A 25,936-nucleotide genomic window follows, 5' to 3' on the forward strand; every position below is an offset into this window, starting at 1 on the left:
GAACATGTTTTATCCCCCCCCCCCCCCAAAAAAAAAGAAAGAGAAATTGTTCTGATAAATTAGAAACTCATCTACATACATTATTAAAGACATGGTAGGTAGTTTTCACTTTTATGTTTTATTTCCAATCAAAGAACAGAAAAATAATTCTGGCTTATCATTTACTTAAGATGAGCACATCACATAACTAGTTAGAGTATGCAAAATGAAGCTGAAACATCATCTCTCACCCTCTTGTTAACTAGTTAGTTCCTGCTCTATTCACAAATTCCAGCTTGAGAAATCAGCTTTAGCTCTGACTTTTATTGCCTAGCATCCTGGTTTCTGTGATATAGATCTTCCCCTTCTTCTATCTGTTTTTTGATTTGTGAATCATTACCCTCACCATCTCCTTCTATAAAATTCCTATGAGTTTCTCTGAAAAACAACATTAAATCAAGACTCTAAATGAATTTTGGAGCAACAGAACACGCAAAAAATGGAGTGAAACAATTTTACAGCTTAAGAAAACTTAGAAGGATTTCAAGAACCTTTTACCTTACTTTGGTAAAAGGGGAGCACAATCCAGTGCAGAGGGTGTCCAGGAAAACCAGTGGGAAGTTCTTAGCCACAGTATAAATCAACAACTCAGTCATTGCTTAGCAGACCAGCTGTGAAGCTTCCAGACCCACTGCAGAAGGCAAATTGCTAGCCCTGGAACCCTAGCACAGTAGGCATGTCTAGGCTAGGCTACCCCAACCACAGAGGGCAAGCACTTAAGGTCTTGTAGCAGAAAGCCAGTGACCAGGTCAGTAGCCTGCAGCATAAGAAGTTTAGGACATTGTCCCCTGTACCACAGGAGCAGAGCTCAATTTTAAAAGCCACAAAAAAAGGCTGAAAAATGAGTGAGAAGAAGAAAAAAGCCCTGACCATAGAGAGTTACTGTGGCAACAGTGAAGACCAAAACAGTAACTCAGAAGAGGACAATGATGTCAAAATACATACTTGTTAAGCCTCAAAGGGGAATGTGAATTGATCTCAAGCCCAAAAGGTTCTCTTGGAAGAGCTGAAAAAGGATTTTAAAAATCATGTGAAAGAGATAGAAGTAAATTTTGGAAAAGAAATAAGAGTTATGAAAGAGACTTATGAAAAAAGAGTCAACAGTTTGGAAAAGGAAGCACAAAAATTGACTTAAGGAAACAATTCCTTAAAAAAAAATAAAATTGGCTCAATGGGGGAAAAGTCCACTGAAGAAAAGAATTCTTTTAAAAGTAGAATTCACCAAATAGAAAAGGAGGCAGGAAAGCTAACTGAAGAAAGTAATTCCTTAAAAATTAGAATTGTGGAAGTGGAAGCTAATGACTCTATGAAACATTCAGAATCAGTCAAACAAAATAGAAAGAATTTTAAAAAAAAGAAAATATGAAATACCTCATTGGAAAAACAACTGACCTGGAAAATAGATGCAGGAGAGATCATTTAAAAATTATTGGACTACCTGAAGGCCATGATCAAAAAGTATCTTTCAAAAATTATCAAGGAAAACTACCCTGAGGTGTTAGAACAAGAGGGTAAAATAGTCATTGAAAGAATCCATTGATCATCTCTATAAAGAGGTCTCAAAATGAAAACTCTGAAGAATATTGTAGCCAAATTCCTGAATTATCAGGTCAAAGAGGAAATACTGCAAGCAGCCAGGAAGAAACAATTCGAGTATTATGGAGCCACAGTCAGGATTACACAGGACTTAACAGTTTTTGCATTAAAGGATCAGAGAGCTTGGAATATGATATTCTGGAAGATAAAGGAGTTTGAATTACAGGCAAGAATAGACTATTCAGCAAAACTAAGCATAATTTTCCAGGGGAAAAATGTATGTTCAGCAAAATAGGGGACTTTCAAACTTTCCTGATGAAAAGGCCAGAGCTGAGCAGATAATTAGATCTTCAAATACAAGACACAAAAGAAGCATAAAAAGGGAAACAGGAAAGAAAAAGAAACACGTTATTCAATTAGAATAAACTGTTTATATCTCTACATGGGAAGATGATACTTATAACTTTTGAGAACTGTATCTCTATTAGGGCAATTAGAAAGAGTATACATAAAGGGTGTGGGTATAGGTTGACTTTGATGTACTGATATAAAAACACCAATTAAGGGTTAAAAATGATTGCACTGGGAGAAAGCGAAGGGAAGGTAGAATAGGGTAAATTATATCTCATGAAATGGGGCAAAATGCCTATTGTAGTAGGGGAAAAGAAGGGGGTGAACATTGTTTGAATATTCCTCTCAACAGATTTGGCCCAAAGAGTGAACACCATACACATTCAGTTAAGTATAGATATTTATCTTACCCTATAGGGAAGTAGGAGAGGAAAGGGTAAAAAAGAGAAGGGAGGATTGATAGAAGGGAGTGCAAGTTGAGGGAAGTAGGTGTCAGAAGTAAAATTCCTATGTACTCATTTAACATATGTAACTAAAACCTATATAAGATTGCTGAAATTACTATTTTGGGTTCACTGATTTGTTTACATACAGGGATGCCTATATCCTAAACATAATAAACCAATCTTTTACATGTTATGTGTCATTGGCTATATAATTGGTGGCAGTACTTATCAATGAAACAGGCAGTTTTTCCATTTTGGTCATATATAATCTAAGTGAACATTTTTTTGGGGGAGTTAGGAAAGAGTCCTCAGAATTTGGGAATCATTTCCACTCAGTATACATAAATATCAGCTAGGCTTTTGACAAGGTCTCTCATGATATATTTTTGAATATAATGTAGAGCCATAGTCTAGATGATGGGACAATTCAGAGAATTTAGAATTCTTTTAATAGCAGGACCCAATTTTAGGAGAAAATTTTTTTTTTTTTATATATCAACTGAGAAAGTTATCTCTCGTGGAATGAACCCAGACTCTTTCCTTGTCCATCTTTTGGTATGTGTGGGTTTGTGTGTATAAACACTTGTATATATAATAGGTGTATTTATGTACATATGTGTATGCAAATGTATGTACATATGAATAATTAGTATGCTAGGAAATCTTAATGACCTAAGCATATAGGTTGAAATTTAATAAGATGATATATAATAAAATGTAAATATTTAAAACTGCATTATTTGTTAAAAACCAACTTAAAATACACATAATGGGGAAGACATAATTAGACAAGATTTCATGTGAATAAATCATGGGTATTTCAGTGGACTCTAAGATCAATAAAAGTGAATATTATCACCAGGATGAAAAAATGTTTCTAGAGGAGAAGACTCAGCTAGTATAGCTGTACTGTACTCTATCTACAGTGTTGTGTTTAATTCTGGGTATCACATTTTATGAAGGATATTGATAAGATGAGGATAATTCAGGAGAGGGCAACTAGGTAGTAAGGAGACTCAAAATCATATTATATAAGAATTGACTCAAGAAGGAATATTTAGCCTAGAAAAAGGAGTTAATTGGGGATTTGTAGGAGGGGCTGGAAAAGTATATAGTCAACATCTTCAAGAATTTGAAGGCTTGTAATATGAAAGAGATAAGACTTACTGTGTTTGGCTATGATTCAATAAGCAAGTTTCATTACATGATCAATGATGTTCCTTCCAACTCCAGGATACTGTGATTCTGAAAAAAAAGAAAAATAATGAGTTTATCATCCTCTGTCCTCTCCCAGCATCTTTTGACAAATTGTTTTTTTTAGAACCTAAATTGTTTCTTCCTGTTACCTAGCAAGCTCTAAGGTTACCTCTCCTTCATTTCCAGTTGACATGTTCAGAGAATGCCAATTAACTCTAAAATTAGCATAAGCCAAACGTAATTAGAAAAATATAGCAATCAGAAACCAAAAGACGTTTCAGATTAGAAACAAATACAAATGAGCTTTGGGTTATCCATTTATTTGATTGAACCATACCAGTGCTGTACTCTATTAGCAGAGATAACCTACCGGCAATGATATACAACTTATTTATGTTCTTATTTACAGATTTCTGGATTCTCTCTTGTTATATGTACTGGAAAGGGATATAAGTTAGAGTTAGATGGGACTTTGGAGATTATTTAGTCTAACCCAAGTGGTTACATGACTTGCCTATGGTCAACTAGTTTATAAATTTGAAAGGTAGTATTTTAATTCAAGTACTCTACCTCTAATTAAATTACTTTATTTCATAGTATCTTTTCTCTCAGTACGGTTGTTGTTCAGGCATTTTCAGTTGTGTTCAACTCTTTGTGACCTTATTTGGAATTTTCTGGCCAAAGACACTGGAGTGGTTTGCCATTTTCTTCTCCAGCTCATGTTACAGATGAGGTGAGGGAGGTAGATAGGGTTAAGTGACTTGCCCAGGGTCACATAGCTAGTAACTGTCTGAGGCCCAATTTGAACTCAGGAAGATGAATCTTCCTAACTCCAGGTTTGTCCCTCTATCTACTGCACCAGTCATGTAACCTCTATGAGTCTTGGAGTGATCATATACAAATGTAATATGCACAATAATATTTTACTACCTTGCAAGGTTAAGAGAAGCAAATTAAATATTTATGCAAACTGTTGTAACAATACATTGCTATAATTTATTATTGCATGTTGTCTATATATGTACATGAGATGTGGACTGATATAGTAAGTGTAGACAAGAAGACCTGTATTCAGGTCCTACCTCTGACAAATACCGGATGTATGACCCTGGACTAATCAACGTCCTACTCAATACAGAAGTCAGGAAGTGTGTTTAGGAGGAAGGAAAATGAATTATGCTTTGGACACACTAAGCTTGAGGTATCTATAGAACACTCGGTTTGAAATAACTGACAGCAGTCTTTTGAGTTGGACTTAGAGTAGAGGAAAGAAATAAATGATGGATACACAGATCTGTGAGTCATCTGCACAAAGATGATAGTTTAATTCATGGAAACTGTTGAAAGAACTAAGAAAAAAGAGAGAAGAGGAGAGGACCCAGGACAGATCCCTGGATTAAATTCATGCGTAAAAATCAGGAAATGGAGGCTGATCCTACAAAGTAATCCAAGAAGGATCAGACTGAAAGGCAAGAAGAAAGTCATGACTGAAAAGTGTAATGAAAATCAGGGAAGAAGTATGCAGAAAGAAGGGTTTCATCAGTGAGGTCAGATGTACGGGTGTGTGTGTGGGGGGAGGTCAGGGAGTTTAGTAATAATCATCAGTTGATGACCTTGAATGGTACCATTTTAATCAAATATTGAATACAGAAACCAGAATACAGGTATTCAAGAAATGAACAGGAGTTGAGAAAATGGAGGGAAAAAAAATTAAACACACATTCGCACATTTTTCCCCTAAAAGTTAATATCCTAAAAGGAGGCTATTTATAGGATAATAGCTTGAAGGGATAGTAATGTCAAATAATTTTTAAATTATTATTATGAGGATATGTCAGCATGTTTGTAGGAAATAAAGAAACAGTCATTTAGCAATGAGAAGTTGAAAATTAGATACAGACTAGGATGACAGAAGGGAAAAACTCATAGAAGAGAAAATATAAGAAGTCATGGGATAAATATTACAAATAAAGGGATATTGCAGAGGAGAAGATACACATCATACCGAGTATAAAAATAAGAAGACTGTGTTGTGGTGATGCAGAAGGTAATTTCACAAATGGAATTGAGTGGTAGAGGTAGAAAGAGGAGGAAGGAAAGAGGAGCACTTAAAGCAAAGGAGAAATGAAGGTAAAAAGCAAGGGGAGCCAGATTTTTGCCTAATTTATGATCCTAGGATCATAGAATTTGGGATGGAGAGAAACCTTGAGATCATCTAGTCTAACATTCTTGTACTGTAGAAAAAGAAACTGAGACACAAAGAGATTAAAATCACACATGTACTAAGTATCAGAGAAAAGATTAGTTCTGTAACCCATGACATCAAATCCAGTGCTCCGTGTACTGAACCACATTACCTATCAAGATATTTATTTAAAATGGTTAGTTAATTTGGTACTTTTTTCTATTTCACAGTTCCCCAGGAATAAAGTACTCAATAACAATACAAGCAAACTCAATGTGCAAATTATTACAATATTAAAACATATATATATACATATATACCTGTGTATAGTTTTCCAGATCATTATATTATATCATGATAACTATGTCATCTATACACATTTCCTCACATTAATCTGCAAATATATACTATTAGGACATTGAATATCTTATAAATAATGCAACATAATTATTTAAATACTCACAAAATGATTAACTATTTAAAAAGGACTTGGTCCCAAGTTCCTCCATGATCTTAAGCTCAATCATTCTTTCAAAAGCCAGCTTCCAGATAGAATCTACACTTAACAGAGGCCAAGGTCATTATCATAGGATTATAGATCTGGATCTATTAGAGACCTTAGGGATCATCTAGCCCAAGGGCCTCATTTATCAAATGAAGAAAGTCCAGGGAGGTGTCAACCCAGTTAGTTCTGTGAATATGCCATCTTTCTCAGAGACAGGAGATAGAGTGTTTTTCAATTGGTTGGTAGAAGGGTTTCAGAGAAGTAAGCATATCTAAAGAGGGGAATGGGATTGTGAGTAGTAAGTAGTACTTCATTTTCTATTGGGTGAAAGGTGGACATCTGAAAGCTCCTCCTAAATTCTCCATTTAAGAAGGGTACTGAGGGCAGCAATCTCATCATTTCCCACTAGGTTGCACCCTTCCAGGTTTCATCAGACCCTATACCCACCATCCATATATGCACTGTTAGCTTCCTTTCTAGTGTAGCCTTTCCTCACTAGATTGTGAGCTTCTTGAGGGCAGGGACTATCTTTTTCCTTTCTCTGTATTTCCAGTGTTCAGCAGAGTGTTTTGCACAACGATGGAGTTTCAGAAATGTTTATTGATTGATTCAATTTCTTCATCTATAAAATGAGAATAACAATACTTACCTGTAAAGAGTTTCCATCACATAGCAAGTAGTTAATCAATGATTGCTGTGAGATCGTGTATTTGAAGCACTTTGCAAATCTTGAGATTACTTATTAGTTGATGTTGCTTCTGCTATTATCATTATCATAATCACTGCCATGACTATTTTACAGATGAGGACACATGAAAAATTCACTTATGTTTAATTGTATGGCTAGTAATGAATATAATGGAATTTAAGCTGTCATCTCCTGATAGCAAGTTTCACCCTCTGTTCTATTTATAGGATTCGGTCCTACATATAGGGTGGTTACCAGTAAAAACAAATTCATCATGCTTTAGGTTGAGATTGGACTAGATGACTTTGAAATTTTATTCAACTTTTAACTTCAAATCTTATGCTCTTGGACCTGAACCTTTACTTAGAAGCATAAGCATTTCAATTATAAGCTCCATTTATGTTTTTCATTTTTACATTCTCTCCCCTTTAAAAAAAAATCTGTACAAAAAGTATTCGGTCTATGTATGGACTGACTGGCTGTCTCAAAAACCGTATGACTTTTGTGTTCTTTTGCTTCTAGCTGCTGTGGCTTTCCAGGAAGTATAGATGTTACCTATGTCTGAAGTCTGGATAACTTAACATCTACCCACTCTGAGTCTGCATACCAGGTCTGTTGTCTCAAAACACAAGTGCCCATTTTCTTCATTATTTCACGTAAGACTTTCTATGTTTTTCTAAGAATATAAAGCTCATCATTTCTTATAGTGCAGTAGTATTCCATCGCAATCCCATAACACAACTTATTCAGCCATTCTCTAGTTGATGGGCATTCTTGCAGTTTCCAGTTTTTGCCACCACAAAGAGAGCTGCAATACATTTTAGAAAATATGTTTTTTTTGCTACTCAGCGTAGCAGCAGCCCTTCTTTCTCCACAGTGGTCAGCTACAACCCCAACTCCCTAGCAACCATGTCAAAGGGACCTACAGTTGGCATTGATCTTGGCACCACTTACTCCTGTATGGGAGTCTTCCAACATGGGAAAGTGGATATCATTGCTAATGACTAAGGAAACAGGACCACCCCCAACTATGTTGCCTTCACCGACAGAATGTTTAATTGGTGATGCTGCAAAGAATCAAGTTGCAATGAAACCCACCAACATAGTTTTTGATGCCAAACATATGATTGGGCACAGATTTGATGATGCAGTTGTACAGTCAGACATGAAGCACTGGCCTTTTATGGTGGTGAATGGCACAAGCAGGCCTAAGGTCCAAGTGGAGTACAAAGGAGAGACCAAAAGTTTCTATCCAGAAGAAGTGTCTTCTATGGTCTTGACCAAGATGAAAGAAATTGCTGAAGCTTACCTTGGGAAGACTGTCACAAATGCTGTTGTCACAGTACCAGCCTATTTCAATGATTCCCAACATCAGGCCACTAAAAATGCTGGAACCATCGCTGGTCTCAATGTGCTCCAAATCATCAATGAGCCAACTGCTGCAGCTATTGCTTATGACTTAGACAAAAAGATTGGTGCTGAGAGAAATGCGTTGATCTTTGACCTTGCAAGTGGTACTTCCTACGTCTCCATTCTTACCATTGAAGATAGCATCTTTGAGGTCAAGTCCACGGCTGGGGACACCCACTTGGGTGGGGAGGACTTTGACAACTGAATGGTCAACCATTTCATTGCGGGGTTCAAACGTAAGCATAAGAAGGATATCAGTGAGAACAAGAGGGCTGTTTGCCATCTTTGCACAGCTTGTGAACGTGCAAAACACACCCTCTCTTCTAGTACCCAGGCCAGTATTGAGATTGACTCCCTCTATGAAAGTATGGACTTCTGTACATCTATCACTCGAGCCAGTTTCTAAGAGCTGAATGCTGATATCTTCCATGGTACACTGGACCCTGTGGAAAAGGCCTTAAGAGATGCCAAGCTAGATAAATCATAGATTCATGACATTGTCCTGGTAGGTGGTTCCACTCGAATTCCCAAAAATCCAAAAGCTTTTGCAAGACTTCTTCGATGGCAAGGAACTCAACAAGAGTATCAATCCTGATGAGGCTGTTGCTTATGGTGCAGCTGTCCAGGCTGCCATTTTGTCTGGAGATAAATCTGAGAATGTGCAGGACTTGTTACTGTTGGATGCCACTCCTCTTTCCCTTGGAATTGAAACTGCTGGTGGAGTTATGACTCTTCTGATCAAATACAATACCACCATCCCTACCAAGCAGACCCAGACATTTACCACCTATTTGGACAACCAACCTGGTGTGCTTATTCAGGTTGATGAAGGTGAGAGGGCAATGACAAAGGATAACAACCTGCTTGGCAAATTTGAGCTCACAGGAACTCCCCCCGCCCCCCCCCAGCACCCAGAGGTGTTACTCAGATTGAAGTAACATTTGACATTGATGTAAATGGCATTCCCAATGTTTCTGCTGGGGATGAGATCACAGGCAAGGAGAACAAGAATACCATCACCAATGATAAAGAATGTCTGAGCAAGGAAGACACTGAACATATGGTCCAAGAGGCTGAGAAATACAAGGCTGAGGATGAGAAGCAGAGAGACAAGGTGTCTTCCAAGAATTCTCTTGAATCTTATGCTTTCAACATGAAGGCTACCATGGAGGATTAAAAACCACAAGGCAAAATTGATGATGAAGACAAACAGAGGATCCATGACAAATGTAATGGAATAATCAACCGGCTGGATGAGAACCGGACTTCTGAGAAGGAAGAATTTGAGAATCAGCAGAAGGAGTTGGAGAAGGTCTGCAACCCCATCATTACCAAGCTGTACCAGAGTGCAGGGGGCATGCCTGGTGGATTCCCAGGGGGTGGAGCAGCCCCAACTGGAGGTGCTTCTTCTGGGCCCACCATTGATGAGGTAGACTAAACAACAGAAGGAAGAGCATTCCACACAGCTTTTTCAAAAATTGAAGGACTCAAAATTTGTAGCCAAGGCAGTAGCAGTTTAAAAGTTACATTTAAGCTACTGTGTAAATCTGGACATTCTGAATACTTGAATGCATGCAGAGGGAGAGAAGTGAACATTGCACTTTATCAGTACTGTAAACAAGCAGAAATACAATTCTTGTCCTGGAGAATAAAAATTATTTAAAACTGGCACCATAAGAAAAAAAGAAAATATGTTTTTTCCCTTTTTTCCCCTAATATTCCCTGCAAATAGACTAAATGGTAGTATTGCTGAGTCAAAGGGTGTAGACAGTTAATTAACCCTTTGATCATAATTCTATATTGCTCTCCAAAATGGTTGGGTCAGTTCACAGTTAAGTTTGTATAGAGTACATATATATATATATATATATATATATATATATATATATATATATGTATGTATGTATATATGTATGTATATATATATAATATATACATACATACACACGTGTATATGTCTGTATATGTATGCATGTGGGGGGGTGGGCATGGGTGTGTTGTGTCCAATGGTACCCATTTAGGGTGGGGAGAAGGGAAGACAAAAAGAAATTTCCATGATAATTTTATTACATATTTAAAAGGAATAGCAAGTTGTACAAAATGGATTGGCAGTTTCATGTGTAATCATCCTTTTTTATTATACTGTATTATGTAAATGCTTGTTTTATTCCACAAATTAAAAATAAAGAAACCCCACAAGTTCCTTCTCCTGATCACAAGAAAATATCTACTTTATGTGACACTAAATATATGCAAGGTAGTGGTATATAAATACGAGGAGAATCACACACTTTTACATGGAACCAAATTATAAGAAAACCAAAAGGCAATGTTAAGATTTATAGTGAGTGTGAAATAGTATGCTATAGCATATTAGCAACAGTGACTCATACCTGAGAAGCAGCATACAAATCATTATAAAAGGCACAAGCAATAGGAAAATGATGTGCATTGCTCAATAATAAGGAAAGATAATAATAGATGGATGGTCTGAATGAGTTATTAAAAAGAACCAGAGGTAAATTTCCAGTACATTGGGTGGATTCTCTGGGAAGAATTCATTGAAGAAGAGTCAAAAATTATACAAAATGTAAAAGTCCAAAAGGACTTTTGGCTTTATGATGGAGAGAGCATATGCACTTCTGAAATCAGATATCCATTAAAGGGTCAGAGTGACATGACACTAAATCATTAGTGTGACATAGACTTTTTTTCACTGAATTTGTCAATTACTAAGTTAGTCAAATTAACCAATTTTAAGCAGCATGTAGATGCAGCTTTAGTTTAACACTTGTCAACATTTGGTTTACATTATATAGAGTGAAGAGGAAATTTAGAGAAAGCAGAAACTTAATTTTCCCAGGAACAGCAACAAAACACCTTCTGTTTTGTGAGAAATCCTTTGAAATAACAATTAAAAAATATTTGAAGTCTCCTGCCTTGTCATTCATAAGCAGTGGAAAACAGAGCACATGTTTGTGTTGGTTCACTTTTAAAAATTTCCTATGAGAGCACAATCTTAGAAAATATACCGATTTGTGATTGACTTTTTCTCAGGGTTTTTTCCCTGGATATGTGACATGATTTTGACACATGATGCTTAAAAATAGCACTATTTAAGTAACAATTCCTAGAACCATCATTTCTTAAAACAGTCAGATTCAATATTCAAAGAGACTTCTTGGAACTAAAATCAGAGTGATGAAAGGGGGAATGTGACATATGTGCCTTTCCTCAAAACAAGACACTAGATTCATACTAGCCAGAAATTATTCCTGTGAAGATCAACTTTCAAGGCTCCTCTCCTGACAACAACTGATAATACATGGCTAATTACCTTCTCCAGGATCAGTCTTAAGCAAAATCCTGAAGCCCTCAAAATTTGAATTTCAGAGTCTGCCAGGATCCTTCTTTCCTACCAACCCCATTCCCTCATTTTTGTTCATCTGAATTAACTAATAAGTGAATTCTTAGCTGATAAGAATTTAAGGTGAGATTTCTTTCTAAGGGAATTTGCATTCTATAAAGGATTTTGAAACATCTAAAAGTTTTAAAACAAAGTAGCTCACATCATAGAATACTACCTGATAGAGTGCTATTTGGGGGCAGAAATCCAATTGTTATAAAAATTCTCAAATCTACCTCAGCAATTTCTTTCATCTTTATTCCCACTGCTAGTGCAATATTTCATTACTTTTTCCTTATACTAACACAATTTCCTATTCATAGGTCTTCATAACATAAACCCTAGCAATAATAATAATAATTAATAATAATAATTATTATTATTTATATCTCATTTTCAGATATGTTTTGTGTATGCTAATTCATTCCTGGAATCTACCTAACTCTGTTTTGCCTCTCTGATGTAAGTCTTTCTCAAGGCATCATGATGCAGTGATTAGGACATGGATTTGGTCTGAACCGTAGCTCTGTTATTAACTCCCTGTGTGACTTTGGGTAAGTCACATGCCTTGTCTTGGTCTTTTTCCATATCTATAAAATAAGTAATTTGAACTAGAGGTTCCAGACCTAAATGTCTTCTAATCCATGCTACTTTTATAACTATCTTATCCTCATAGTTTGTCCATTCCCGGTACTTAATGTCTTCTGAAAAAGAAAAAAAAAAAAAAAAGAACAGAGGTCACTCAGAATGTGTAAGATTCAACTATCTTCCCTAAGGCAAAAGCTGGTCTTATAGTTCTATTATAGGTCTTTTTTTTTGCTGGTAAAAAATACTTCATGAGGTAAGGAGGGAATATTAGGATTTTACTTCAACATAGTATGTTAGACCAGGGCTTAATGCATAGTGAGCGTTAGTAGTTCTCTTTCTGTCTGTGTCTCTCTCTTTTTGTCTTTCTCTCTCTCATTGATCTACCACCCTTGACCCTATATACAAGAAACCCTTTTCTCTCATTACTGTTCTGTCCCTTTAGTCACTGACTATACAAAAACCCAGCTCTCTTTCCAAGTTCCTTCACTTACATACAGCCTCATCTTTCAACAGCAAATGATTAAACTGTAGCTCCAAGGCTACTTTAGAACACTTTTAAATTTTTTTTTATTGGATGTAAAACAAATATTTTCACAAGTTTTTGAGTCCCAAATTCTTTCTCCTTCTACTCACTCCTACTTGAGGAGGCAAGCAATTTGATACAGATTATACATGTGCAGTCATGCAAACATTTCCAAATTACCCACATTGCAAAAACAAAAAAAACACAAACCAAAAAAGATCAAAAAACCACACAAGAACAGTAAAGTAAAAAAAATGCATTCAAGCCTGATCAGTTGCTGAAAATAACTATCATTCACAGTTCATCATTATACAACATTGCTATTACTGTGTATAACATTTTCTTGGCTCTGCTCAGTTCACTTTGCATTAGTTCATGTAAATTTTCCCAGGTTTCTCTAAAAGTATCCTACTTGTCATTTCTTATTTCACAGTAGTATTCCATCATTTATTCATTCCCCAATTGATGAGCATGTCCTCGATTTCCAATTCTTTGGCATGACAAAAAGAACTGCATAAAAATTTTGTGTACCTATCGATCTTTTTTCCTTTTTCTTTGATCTTTTTGGGGTACAGACCCAGTAGTGATATTTTTGGATCAAAGAGTATTATGCACAGTTTTATAGTCCTTTGGCCATAGTTCCAAACTGTTCTCCAGAATGACTGAATCAGTTCACAACTCCACCAACAGTACATCAGTGTCCCTATTTTTCCATATCCCCTTCTTTTCTACCCTATTAGCCAATCTGATAGATGTGGGTTAGTGCCTCAGAATTGTTTTAGGACATTCTTTAAGATTCCAGTGAAATACCAAGCAGTTTTCTGACCCTGTAACCTCAAGTATGGAGATGATCCCATTTTGATTCCATATAATTCCCAGATCCTGGCACCAGTTAGCTACCTCCTCTTCAATTTTTTCCTAATATGACTCTTGTCCTTCTTTCTATGCCAAACAACAACAACAAAGAAAGGATGGAAGGAAAGAAATAAGGAAGACAAGAAAGAAAGGAGAGAACAATGAAGGGAGGAAGGAGAAAGAAAAAGGTAAAAAATATTTTTTGTAGAAGTTTTAAACTTTTAAATAAACAACAGCAAGACTTTTATGTTCAAGAAATTTATCAGTTCCTTTTAAAAATGTTGCTATAATATACATAATTTCAAGAGAATCCTGAGTTTTCTTATGTCATATTTTTTGACTACAGCATTTATACCTGGAAGGGATCTCAGAGGTTATCTAATCCAATTCTCTCATTTCACAGAGTAAGAAAAATAAGATCCAGGAGAAAAAATAAATCTCCAAGATCACATAGGTAGTAATTAGGAGAGCATAGGTTTGAACTTAAGTCATCTGAATCCAAATCTAGATCCCATTCTTCCTCAACCCTAGGATTTTAAGTAAATATTGAAAATAAGATTGTATGATTGTATGTAAGATATATTTGATATAAAAGTAACATTTTTATGTGAGGTGGTATTAAATAGAATAAAGAGCACTTGAATAGGGTGAAATAGGTGTCTATATTTCAATCCCCCCCATAGCTATTATGTATATAACCTTAAGTAAATCACTTAACTTCTATAAACCTCAGTTTCTTCATCTGAAATATGGGGATAATAAAAATACACAACTTTTGCAGGGCTCAAAATAGGTTATGTATGTAAGATATTTTTAAAACACATAGATATTTCAACTATTATTATTGTATCCAGGAATCCTTTTACTAAATTAGGAATAAACAGTCCAGTTCTTCTTTCTTGGTCTCACACACACACACACACACACACACACACACACACACACACACAAATATTCTGTCTCTACTTTTGATAGAGGGAATAAATCTTCTCCTTTATCCTCTATTCAGTTTTTGGTCTATAAAGACCTGACTTTTAACCTCATATCTGGAAACTTGAACAGCTGGCTTTCCACTGAAACTAGAAAAAAAAAATCCATTATTCTCAATTAATGGCATTACTTTTGGATTTCTTTTGGCTGTATTATGAATGGCTAGTCCCCTAGTCTCCAGACTGGTTGTTGACATACATGAGGAAGAAAAACGATTATCTATTCTATTATGACTGGGAATTCACAAAGAGGAGAGGTGTTTACCAACACCTGCACTCTGTAATTCTAGTGTTCAAAAGCAATTATGAATATTATTGTTATTTTGCATTTATATAGCACTTCCTTATTTGCCAAGAGCTTACAATTGTGTATTTTATTAGTTCTTTCTTCCAAGAGCCCTATGAAGTATGTGAGCATTATTGGCCTTATTTTACAGATTAAACATCTGAGGCAATTAAGAAGTTGAAGGAAGTTTCAATTTATTTTCAGCTTTGGAAGAAAAGTTGCCCATATGAAATAATTCCTTTTTTGAAAGAGTGAAAAGTTTCATTTTCTTGCCCCATCTGGAATTTTGTGGAAATAAAAATCAGCTAGGATTAGGAAGAGCTCAAAATGGGTGATAATCGGAGGGGTGCAAGAGAAAACAACCTCAAAGGTTGACCTTGTATCTTTTAAGTTAACAAAACTTATGAAGAAAAATAAACTTAGAAAAGATACATCTGGATGTGTCCACCGGGAAGTCTGGTGATCATTTCAAATTTAAGATGTTCAATGCACAACTCATCATCTCTCTCCCTCCACCACTAAAATTTCCCTTCCAAATAGCCCTGTTTACATTTAGAGATGTCATTTTCACAGCCTCTATGTCATCCCTGACTCTTAATTCTCCCTTTTCCCTCACAACTTACCACTTTCAGCAAGTGTTGTTAATTCTACCTTAAAAAAAGTTCTAGCATTTTGTCCCATTCTCTCCACACAGCTACTACCCTAATCTATATTATTGTAATAGCTTCCTAATTTGTCTCCCTCTTTCCAGTTTCTCTTCTCTAATTCAACCTTGACTCAGCTAATGAAATAATCTTTCTGAAGCACAGAATGGATCATGCTATTTCCTTATTTAAAAATAATCAGTGACTTTCTATTGCCTCAAAGACAAAATATAAATTTCTCAGTCCAGCCTTTGAAAACCCTTGAACAGTTTCATTCTAGTCTATCTTTTCAGAAGCTTCATATTGTTCCACTTTGTGAACTTCATGATTCAGTGAATCTGGACTACTGACTGTTTCTCAATCTTGGTTTTTCAAGTGCTGTTTCTGTACAGCATCTCTTACTCCTGGAATATTCTCCCTTCTCATCTGTCTTTTAAGGACCATTTCAGGTTCCGTTTCCTAGGGAAGGCTTTCCTAAGCCTATAAATTCTAAGTATTTTCTCCCTTCTAGAATGACACTTCTATTTACTTATCTGTTTATATGTTCTATCGCTGAATATAATGTAAGCATCCTGAGACCACAGACAATTTTGCATTTTTGCCTTTATCTGAAGCCATTGCATTGTGGATATATAGTAGTAGATCTGTAATATTTAATTTCAACTATAATTAAAGTGAAAATATCAAAGAAATAGGTATGTATATGTGTATACACACATGTGAAAATGTTGATTACTCTTTCCTCCTTCATACTCTTCTCTTAAAGTTTTCAGGATGTTATTTTGCCTGGTTTTCCTTCTATCTATTTGACTGTTCCTTCTCTTTCTCTCCTTTGTCATAGCCTCCTCTAGATCATGACCTCTAATCAAAGGTATCCCTCAGGGTTCCTTCCTGGGACTTTTCACCCTCTATACTACTTCATTTGGTGATCTCATCAGCTCCCTATGACGATGATTCTCAGATCTACCTTTCCTGTCTCAGTCTCTCTGTTGACCTTCAATCTCACATCTCCAACTGTCTTTCAGATATCTCAAACTAGATTTCCAGTAGAAATGTGAAACTCAATATGTCCCAAACAGAACTCATTATCTTAACCCAACTCCCCTCCTATCTTCCCTCTTACTGTAGAGGGAAACATCACAACCTAGTAGTCATCCTGGATTCCTCATCATCTCTTACCCCTTACATCCAAGCTGTTGCCAAGGACTATTGATTTAACCTTTGTATAATCTCTCAAATATTCCTTCTTCTCTCCTCTAACACTATCACAACTCTGGTGCAGGCCCTCATCATTGTCTGGATTTTTGCCACTGAATTCTGGTGGATCTGCCTGCTTCAAGTGTCTTCTTACTCTAATCCATTTATAGCCACTAAAATGATTTTGCAAAAGCACAGATCCTATCATGTCACTCCCTAATCAAAAACTCTAGTGACTTCCTATTGCCTCATGAACTGTATCAATAAGCACCCCAACATACACAGGGGGACCTGTAATCACAGGTTCTTAGATCTGCATTCATAAAAGGAAAGGCAACTCTTGAGGGGTTAACAATCACTTTAATCAAGCACATGTATCAATCCTTTAGTCATGCACATATATCACCTAGTTCAGGGCAGTAAACACCCTGAAACCCAAAGTAATCAACAGACATAGCTTCCTCTGTCTGACCATAATTCAATAGACAGGTACAGCTGTCTGACCAGTTACCATAGAGGGAAGCACTACATCTGGGTTCTCAAAGCCAGGGGGCTCCTTAAAGTGACTTCCCAGAGTCCTTATCTGGCCAAACAAACACTTCCAATCAGTAAACTCCAAGTGAAAACTCACCCTTAGAGTGTCTGTACACTTTTCAGAGCCAGAGGCATAACCCTCTGACCCAGGGCTTCAATAGAAAAAACAAAAGGTACTTGGCACCCTCCTACAAAACAACTCCCCTAGTCAAGCTTCCTGTAGTGGACAGGCCCATCAATGGGTGGGAAAGATCCTCCCAAATTGCATTATTCAATCAGAGCCACTTTTAATAAAACAAAAACAGCAAAAGATTCTTATTTGATTGTCATTAAATGAGCAAAAAAAATGCTCTATTTGTCATTCAAAGCCCTTTATAACTTAGCCTATTCCTGTCTTTTCAGCCTTCTTTCACCTTCATCTCTGAAGTATGGTTTTTTATCAAAGGATTCTTTGATCCTTGTTGTTCCAAGAATGAGACATTCTATCTCTTGGCTCTGAGCATTCTTTCTGACTATTCCCCATGCCTGGAATGTTATCCCTTCTCCACACTTACTACTGACCATCAAAAGTGACACTGGTGACCTTGCACAGCTCTCCCTCATTCAAAACAAAATCAAGTGCCAGTCATGTCATCATTTCTCTGATGTTATGGTCTTCTTTGAAAAGGAAGGAGGAGCACAATCTGTGAGCAGACCAAGCTTCCTGAGTGGGGACTCAGCTAGCTGGAAAGCTTAGTTCCTCCTCTCCCTTCTGTCTGTCTCTTCTCTTCCTTCTCCTCTTCAAAGGAAGGTAAATTTTGATGACCAGAGGCTGCCCAGTTAACTTGGGGTATACTGGCTAGATTTTTTCTTCCTTTCTTCCTTCCTTCCTTCCTTTCTATCTTTCTTCCTTCCTTCCTTTCTTTCTCTCTCTCTTTCTCTCTCTCTTTCTTTCTTTCTTTCTTTCTTTCTCCTTCTTTCTTTCTTTTCCTTCCTTCCTTCCTTCCTTCCTTCCTTCCTTCCTTCCTTCCTTCCTTCCTTCCTTCCTTCTTTCCCTCCTTCTTTCCTTTCTTTTCTTAAAACCATAAACCCAGTGCACTCTGAAGCCCACAGATTGGACAACAATAGGTCCCTGTCCAAGCTCTACTTAACGCCTGGCTTAGAGTGATTATCAATAGTAACAGTTTGTCTTTCCTTCCCAGCATGATTTAGTTTTTTTTTCTTTTGCTCAAAGGGGTCATTCCCTGACTACTTCTTAAAGAGGCCTATTCACTGAATCAGCGTTACCTCCCTCTAAGTGAGTACCTGAAAAGGCCTTACCCTAAAAAGGCCAAGGTCTCCCATTGCATCCTGGGCCATCTCTAGTCATCCTGATAAATATCTGGTCACTGGACCAGATGGCTCAGGAGGAGAAAGTGAGGCTGGTGACCTTGCACAGTCCTCCTCACTCAAAACAAAGTCAAGTGCAAGTCATGTCATCATTTCTCTGATGTCATAATCTTCTTTGAAAATGAAGGATGAACACAACTAACCATTCTGGTTTCCTTTAAGTCCCAACTAAAATCTTCCCTTCTATGCAAAGAACTCCCCTTGCCTTCCCTTTGTTAATTATTTACTATTTATCCTATGTGTAGCTCACTTTGTACATATTTGTTTGAATGTTGTTTCCCCCATCAGTTTGTAAGATCCTTGAGGACAGGGCTGCCTTTTGTCTTTTTTTTTTGTATCCCCAACATGTAGCACAGTGTCTGGCACATGGTATGTATTTGTTAAATATATAGATATATAGATATAGATATAGATATGGACAGATAGATGTAGATATTTATATTGATATGTGTGTTAGATATATATATGTCATAATATAATATGTAAAATGCATGTATGTATGTGTATGGATGTGTGTGTATATATGTATCTATCCATACATACATACATACACTCTGAATCAAAGGAAAACTGTTCAACATTATAGTAAAACAAGTCTATGTTTCAACCAGTGATGCTACAGAGGCCAAAGTTGATCAGTTCTATGAAGATCTATAACATCTTCTAGAAATTATGCCCCCAAAAGAGGTCACATTTTTCATAGGGGATAGAATGCTAAAGTAGAAAATTAAACAATAATTACAATAATAGGCAAGTTTGGCCTTTGGAGTACAAGAGGAAGCATGGGAGAGACTAATGGGATTTTGTCGAGGTAATTCACTGGTCATAGCAAACACTCTTCTTCAATAATCCAGAAGGCAACTCATGTATATCAACAGATGGTCAATCAGACCAATTATTTTGTAGCCAAAGGTGGATAAGCTCGATACAGTCAATTAAAGCAAGACTTAGAGCTGACTGTTGCTCAGAACATGAGCTTCTTATCATAAAAATCAGACTTAAATTGAAGAAAGCAGAGAAAACCATCAGACAATATGGGTATGATTTATGTAATATCCCTTGTAAGATAGAAGTGATGAATAGAAGGGCAGAGTCAAGATGATGGAGTAAAGGCAGAGACTCCCCTAACATCCTATAATTCCCCTCTAAAAAGCTTTAAAATAACACCAGCTAAAAGCTCTAAAGTGGCAGAACCAACAAAAAGACAAGTTGAAGTAGTTTTTCAACCCAAGACAACCTTATAGGTTGACAGGAAAGGTGTGTCTCATTGAGGTGAGAGTGAAGCTCAGCACAGCACAGGTCAATTCAAGCAAGCCAGCAGAAGGCATTGAAGATAACTGAATCAGTGGCAATGGCTTCCAGACCTCTTAGCCCAAAGCAGTAAAGGGGGAAGAGGAGTAACAACCTAACAACCAGCCAGAAAGAGAATACAGGTGACCATTTGCTGGCACTGGATACAGGATTCTCCTACAATGCATGTATGTGTTTCTGGGTTGCCATCTAAGGAAAAAGAGGAGTGCTAGCAAAGCAGGGCCCTAGTCACAGTTCCAAGGTAGAAAAGAGTGCATACAGCTGCTCATAAACCAAAGCACAGGCCAAGAGAGTAGTGACCACACCACTGCTTAGAGCATATCATCTTGAAAACCAAAACTCTGTAGACCCCCAGATATAGCTCTGTAAACAGAATATGAAAAACCTGAAGCTTGGGAAAGTGTTCCTTCCACCTAAGGAACAGAGCCCAACTTTAACACAAAGTTAAATGTCAGGAAATAGTTGCAAAAATAAACAAACAACAATAAAAGGAAGTTCACTTAGAACAATAAAAGAAAGTTGGACAGAGACAATGAGAGAGATGGTCAAAAGACAAACTCAGAAGACAACCAAATTGTCTTCAAAGACTCAAAGAAAATTTTGAATTAGCCTCAGTCCCCTAAAAGAAGAATTCCTGAAAGAAATATAAAAGGCTTTTTAAAATCAAATAAGAGTGATAGAGGAAAAAACAGGGTGGGAGAAGGATGAGAGAGATATAAGAAAATCATGAGAAAAGACTCAGCTTGGTAAAGGATACACACACACACACACACACACACACACACACACACAATATTGAAGAAAATAACACCTTAAAAAACTGAATTGTCCAAATGGCAAAGAGACACAAAAATCTACTGAAGAGAACTCAAAAAAAAAAAAAATACAAAAACTCACTGAAGAAAATAACTCCTTAAAAAGCAAAGGCCTATAAAATCTCACTGACAAAAAAAAATCCATTAAAAATTAGAATTGAGCAAATGGAAGCTAATGAGTCCATGAGACAACAAAAAACAGTCAAAGAAATCAAAACCATGAAAAGATAAAAGAAAATATGAAATATTTCATTGGTAAAACAACTGACCTGGAAAATAGAGAAAGGAGAGATAATTTAAGAGTTATTGGATTACTGAAACTCATAACAAAACAAAAGACTAGACATCATATTTCAAGTAATTATTATGATAAACTGCTCTGATATCCTAGAACCAGAGGGTACAACAGAAATTGACAGAGATCTTAAAATGAAAATTCCCAGGTCAAGAAGAAAACATCGCAAGAAGCCTAAAAGAAACAATTCAAAAATCGTGAAATCTCAGTCAGGTTAGTCCAAGATATAGCAACATACATTAAAAATATGATATTCTGGAGAACACAAGAGATAGAATTACAACTAAGAATCATTAACCCAGAAAAAAATTAATATAATCCTTCACAGAAAAAGGACATTTAATTAAATTGAGGGTTTCAAGGTCTTCATCACCTCTCATCAGGACTACTGCAATAACCTCCTAATTAGTCATCCTTCTGTTAGTGTCCTCTTTTTCCAGTCCACCTTCCATGTACTTTCCTATTTGAAGTTCCTAAAACATGAGTCTGATTATGCCATTTCTCTGCTCAAGAATCTTCAGTGGTTTCTTTTTCCACTAGGATAAAATACAAACCCCTCTCTTTGCTTTTTAAAGTAATATCTGGCTCCAACCTTATCTTTTCAGACTGATTTCACATTATGTCCTCTTCATGAGGTCTAGGATACACTGAAATTTACCTACTTGCTTTTTCCTGGGACATAGCTTTCATTTCTCCCACCTCTCTGTGTTTGAATGTTCCCTATGGCTGCAAAAAATTCCTTCATGCCTGCCTCATCTTAGAATCTGTATCTCCCTTTAAGATTCAATGTGACCTAATACATGTGACTTTTCCCAAACTCCTCTGTTCTTGGTAGTCAGGTACCCATGCTAAGACCATTCCTTTCCAGAGCTAAGGCCCAGCAAGTAAAGTATACCCTGAGCTTGGCATAACAACAATTATTTTTGTTCATCCTTTGGATGAATTTAGCCACAGTAAAATCCCAGAATTGTTTCACACTGGCATCAGGCAGTCCCAGATCTTGAATAAATACCTGGAGAAACCATGCTTTGGTCATGAAACCCTGCTATCAAACAAACTTGTCTGATTGTTGCTGTTACCACTCATTGTCAGGGCTCAGTTCACTGTGCAGCCATTGATATATATATATATATATATATATTAAGATTTGCCCACACTAAAAGTGGGTCTCCTCATTATCAAAGGAAGCCTCAACATGTTTATCTCGTTTCTCTCCTCCCAATGGAATAAAGAAAGCTTTTTGCTTATAATCAATGGTATATCTTTGGTTTTATTTTTATTTTTCAAAGTTAACTATGATTCTAATAACCTGTGTGAGTTTTTTGGTATTTTTTAGACTTAGTAATGGTTGCAAAACTTTTGTGTCTCTTTGGTCATTTGTTTTCAGGGTTGACAATACTTTCCCCAAAATTGTTTGTTTATTTAGTATATGTTTTGTATTAAATCATTAATGTATGGTCCCTATCAACTTTGAGTAAAATGATAGAACATAAGTTGTTTGAGGACAAGGACTCTTTTTGTCCTTGTATCCCTTGAACACAGTAAAGGTTTAATAAATGGCTATTAAAATGAATGAAATTGGAATGGAAAGTGACAGAGAAATAAGTGTTAATTTTTTATATGGTTTCAGTGAAAGTTAGGAATTTTTTAAAGACTGTTGATATCCTGCTTCTCCATCTAATATGCTACTACTTACGTATATGTGTATATACCTATATATGTATAGATATACACACATATATGCACATATACATGTACACATAGCTATATGCATGTATATATGTATATACATGTTTACATATATATATATATATATATTTCTATTAGCTTATTTTACTGAGAGTAGCACCTAGATTAAATTCATTGACATTCAATGTAGCATTGATATTCAAATTACGTAGGTGAGGAAAAACACAGTGGCTATCTTGGAAGAGCTTATAGAAAGACCAATATTGAGAAAAGGGACAGTTGTGTTGGGAACAGATATCTGAAACAATCTCCTTTTTGATAGTGACTTCATTTTGGACAGGCAATGTGGTACAGTAGCAAGCACATTGGCTCTGGGGCCAGAGGACCTAGGTTCAAATCCTTTCTCTGATGCTTAATATGTAATTGGCTTAGACCTGAGCCTAAGTTTTCTTACCTGTAAAACAGAAGTTTGGATGAGATGGACTCTGAAGTGAAGTTTACTCTCATCACATTTGGCTCAAGGAAGGAATAACATGCACCCTCAATTTGGTATGAAAACCTGTCTTACACTACAGGAAAGTAGAGAAGGGGATAAGCAGGGTTGGGGGATGATGGAAGGGAGGGCAAATGCGAGGAGGGAGCAATTAGAAGTAAATACTCTTGGGAAGGGGCAAGGTCAAAAGAGAGAATAGAAGAAATGGAGGGCAGGATAGGATGGAGAGAATTATAGTTAGTCTTATACAACATGACTCTTATGGAAGTCATTTGCAAAACTACACATATATGGCCTATATTGAATTATTTGCCTTCTCAGTGCAAATGGGTGGGGAGGGAGGAATGAAAAGAAGTTGGAACCCAAAGTTTTAGGAACAAATGTTGAGAATTGTTTTTGTACACAACTGGGAAATAAGAAATACAGGTAATGGGGTATAGAAATTTATCTTGTCCTACAAGACAAGAGAGAAGAAGGGGATAAGGGAAGGGAGGGGTGTTAGAAGGAGGGCAGATAGGTGGAAGGGATAATCAGAATGTTGGCATTTTGGGGTGGGGGAGGAGAGAGATTGGGAGAAAATTTGGAACTCAAAATTTTGTGGAAATGAATGTTGAAAACTTAAAAAAAAAACTTCCCATGGACTCTTGAAGAAAAACACCTTCCACATCCATAGAAAGAGCTATGGAATTGTATCTCAGACAGAAATAGAACATTTTCTTTTGTATTGTGATGTTTTCTTTTGTTTTTTGGTTTCTCCCATTCATTTTAATTCTTCTGTACAACATATATTTAATAAGAAAGTATGTGTAGAGCTTATGTAAGATTGTATGCCATCTCAGGGAGGGAGTGGGAAGGGAGGGAGAAATGAAGGGGAGGGAGAGGAAAAAATCTAAGATATATGAAAGTGATTGCCAAACACTGAAAACGCATAAAATAATTTAATTTAAAAAATAAATAAAATAAAATTCATTCCTGAAAAAAATCCCACTCCAAATTCCTCCCCCACCCTAAACACTTACATATTTACACAACACATATACATAAATCAATTTCTATTACTGAATTCCTTAGCACACCATCAAGAAATTTAAAATCATACTCCAATAGTTCCATCTGGCTTCCCCGTTTCTTTGTATTGCTTTCTAAATTGGTTTCTAATCAGTGAAATACATGTAAGGGATGCAAATCTGTCTCAGACTGGACCTGCTTTGGGGTGTAGTCTGTATAAGGATATTTTATATGGCTTCTTCAGTCCTTATCCCATCTTTGACAATGATGAGTTAGATTCCCAGAGTGTGACTTCTATGTCTCCCCCTAGGGATCTAAGAGTAGCCTTGGGATGGGTTAGTTTTTATTCTCTGCCTCTCAGTTTGAGCCCTTATTTGTCATGTCCTCCTCAATACTAATTTCTAGGGATTCAATGCCCAGTGTCATTTAATCTATTAACGTCTATTAAATTTTTCAAAATGATATTTTCTGAGGATATAAGGCAAGAACATAAGGACGATGATATCTCCTTTCTTCAGTGCTTTGAGAGATAGCATGGTATGGTGGAAAGAATCAAAGTATTTTGGTTTGTAAGTTGACTCATGCTTATGTGTTGCTGGATACTGGGCAAACCACTTAAATTATCTGAAGCCTCAGGTTTTTCATTTGTAAAATGGGATGGTTGAACTAGATATAAAAGGCCTTTCCTAGCTTATGAGAGATATAGGGACAAGGAGATGGAGAGAAACAGAAAGAGAGGTACATGGAAGGAACAGAGAGGAAGAGAGAGAGAAAGGGAGATATACAGAAAAACAGACAGACAGACACACACACACACACACACACAAACACAAATCAAAATAACACCTACCTAAAGTTTAAAAGTGTATGCACTGTTTCATAGATCTAACCTTTTGTTTCTGTGACTTCATAAGAAATAATTTTGATGCCCACTCATAAAAAAAGTGTTGCACTTCGTCTAAATTACTATTTTAAAGATAAATTAACTGTCAATACAAAGGAGCCTTTTTGGGTGGTATGTGGAGAACAACAAGCACAGAAAAGGAGAGCAGCAATGGCAGAACAGAAACACTGAGATAAAATGTTAGTGGAAAGAAGAAAAAATCATATTTTCTAGAGTCCCAAGCTCATGCATAGCCAAAGTTAATTGAAATTGAGTACAAATTTTAACTGAAGACATTCTGTCTTCACCAAATGGAACCCTCTGATACAGTATGTGCACAAGAAGTATGTGCACTTATTGAGGAATAAGTTCTCTAGCTCTTTTACCCCAAACTTAGCTAATTGAATTCACAATCCAAAGTTCACTTTAAGGTGTTATCAGTCAGGAAAGCAGCATGGTGGAGAGAAAAGAGGACTAGAATAAGAGTCAAGAAATTTGACTGTCATGTTAGCTATGCAATTATGAGGAAGCCATTCAAGTCATTGTGAATTTCAGCTTTCTCATCTGTCAAATTCAACTTAATTCAATAAGAATTTATTATGTGTTTACTATGTGCCCAGCACCTTCCTAAACCCTAGTGATACAAAGTCAAAATCAAAATCATACCTGTCCCTAAGAAACTTCTATTCTACAGA

The 25,936-nt window shown here is 36.3% G+C and overlaps 1 long non-coding RNA gene and 1 pseudogene across 2 annotated transcripts in view; one reads left to right on the plus strand and one right to left on the minus strand.

Moving 5' to 3' along the window:
• Positions 1-10,144, plus strand: part of LOC140506327 (heat shock cognate 71 kDa protein-like) — a 49,855-nt pseudogene extending 39,711 nt beyond the window's left edge.
• LOC140506329 (uncharacterized) overlaps positions 1-18,760 on the minus strand; it is a 58,235-nt gene extending 39,475 nt beyond the window's left edge. For both annotated transcript variants that reach the window (XR_011967888.1, XR_011967889.1), the window contains exons 1-2: positions 18,679-18,760; positions 3,540-3,617 (exon numbers count right to left, since the gene is read on the minus strand). This is a non-coding gene — a long non-coding RNA (uncharacterized lncRNA). The remainder of the gene's footprint in view (positions 1-3,539; positions 3,618-18,678) is intronic.
• Positions 18,761-25,936: the final 7,176 nt, after the last annotated feature.

This window comes from Notamacropus eugenii, chromosome 5 (assembly GCF_028372415.1).
Source record: "Notamacropus eugenii isolate mMacEug1 chromosome 5, mMacEug1.pri_v2, whole genome shotgun sequence".
Classification (NCBI taxonomy): domain Eukaryota; kingdom Metazoa; phylum Chordata; class Mammalia; order Diprotodontia; family Macropodidae; genus Notamacropus; species Notamacropus eugenii.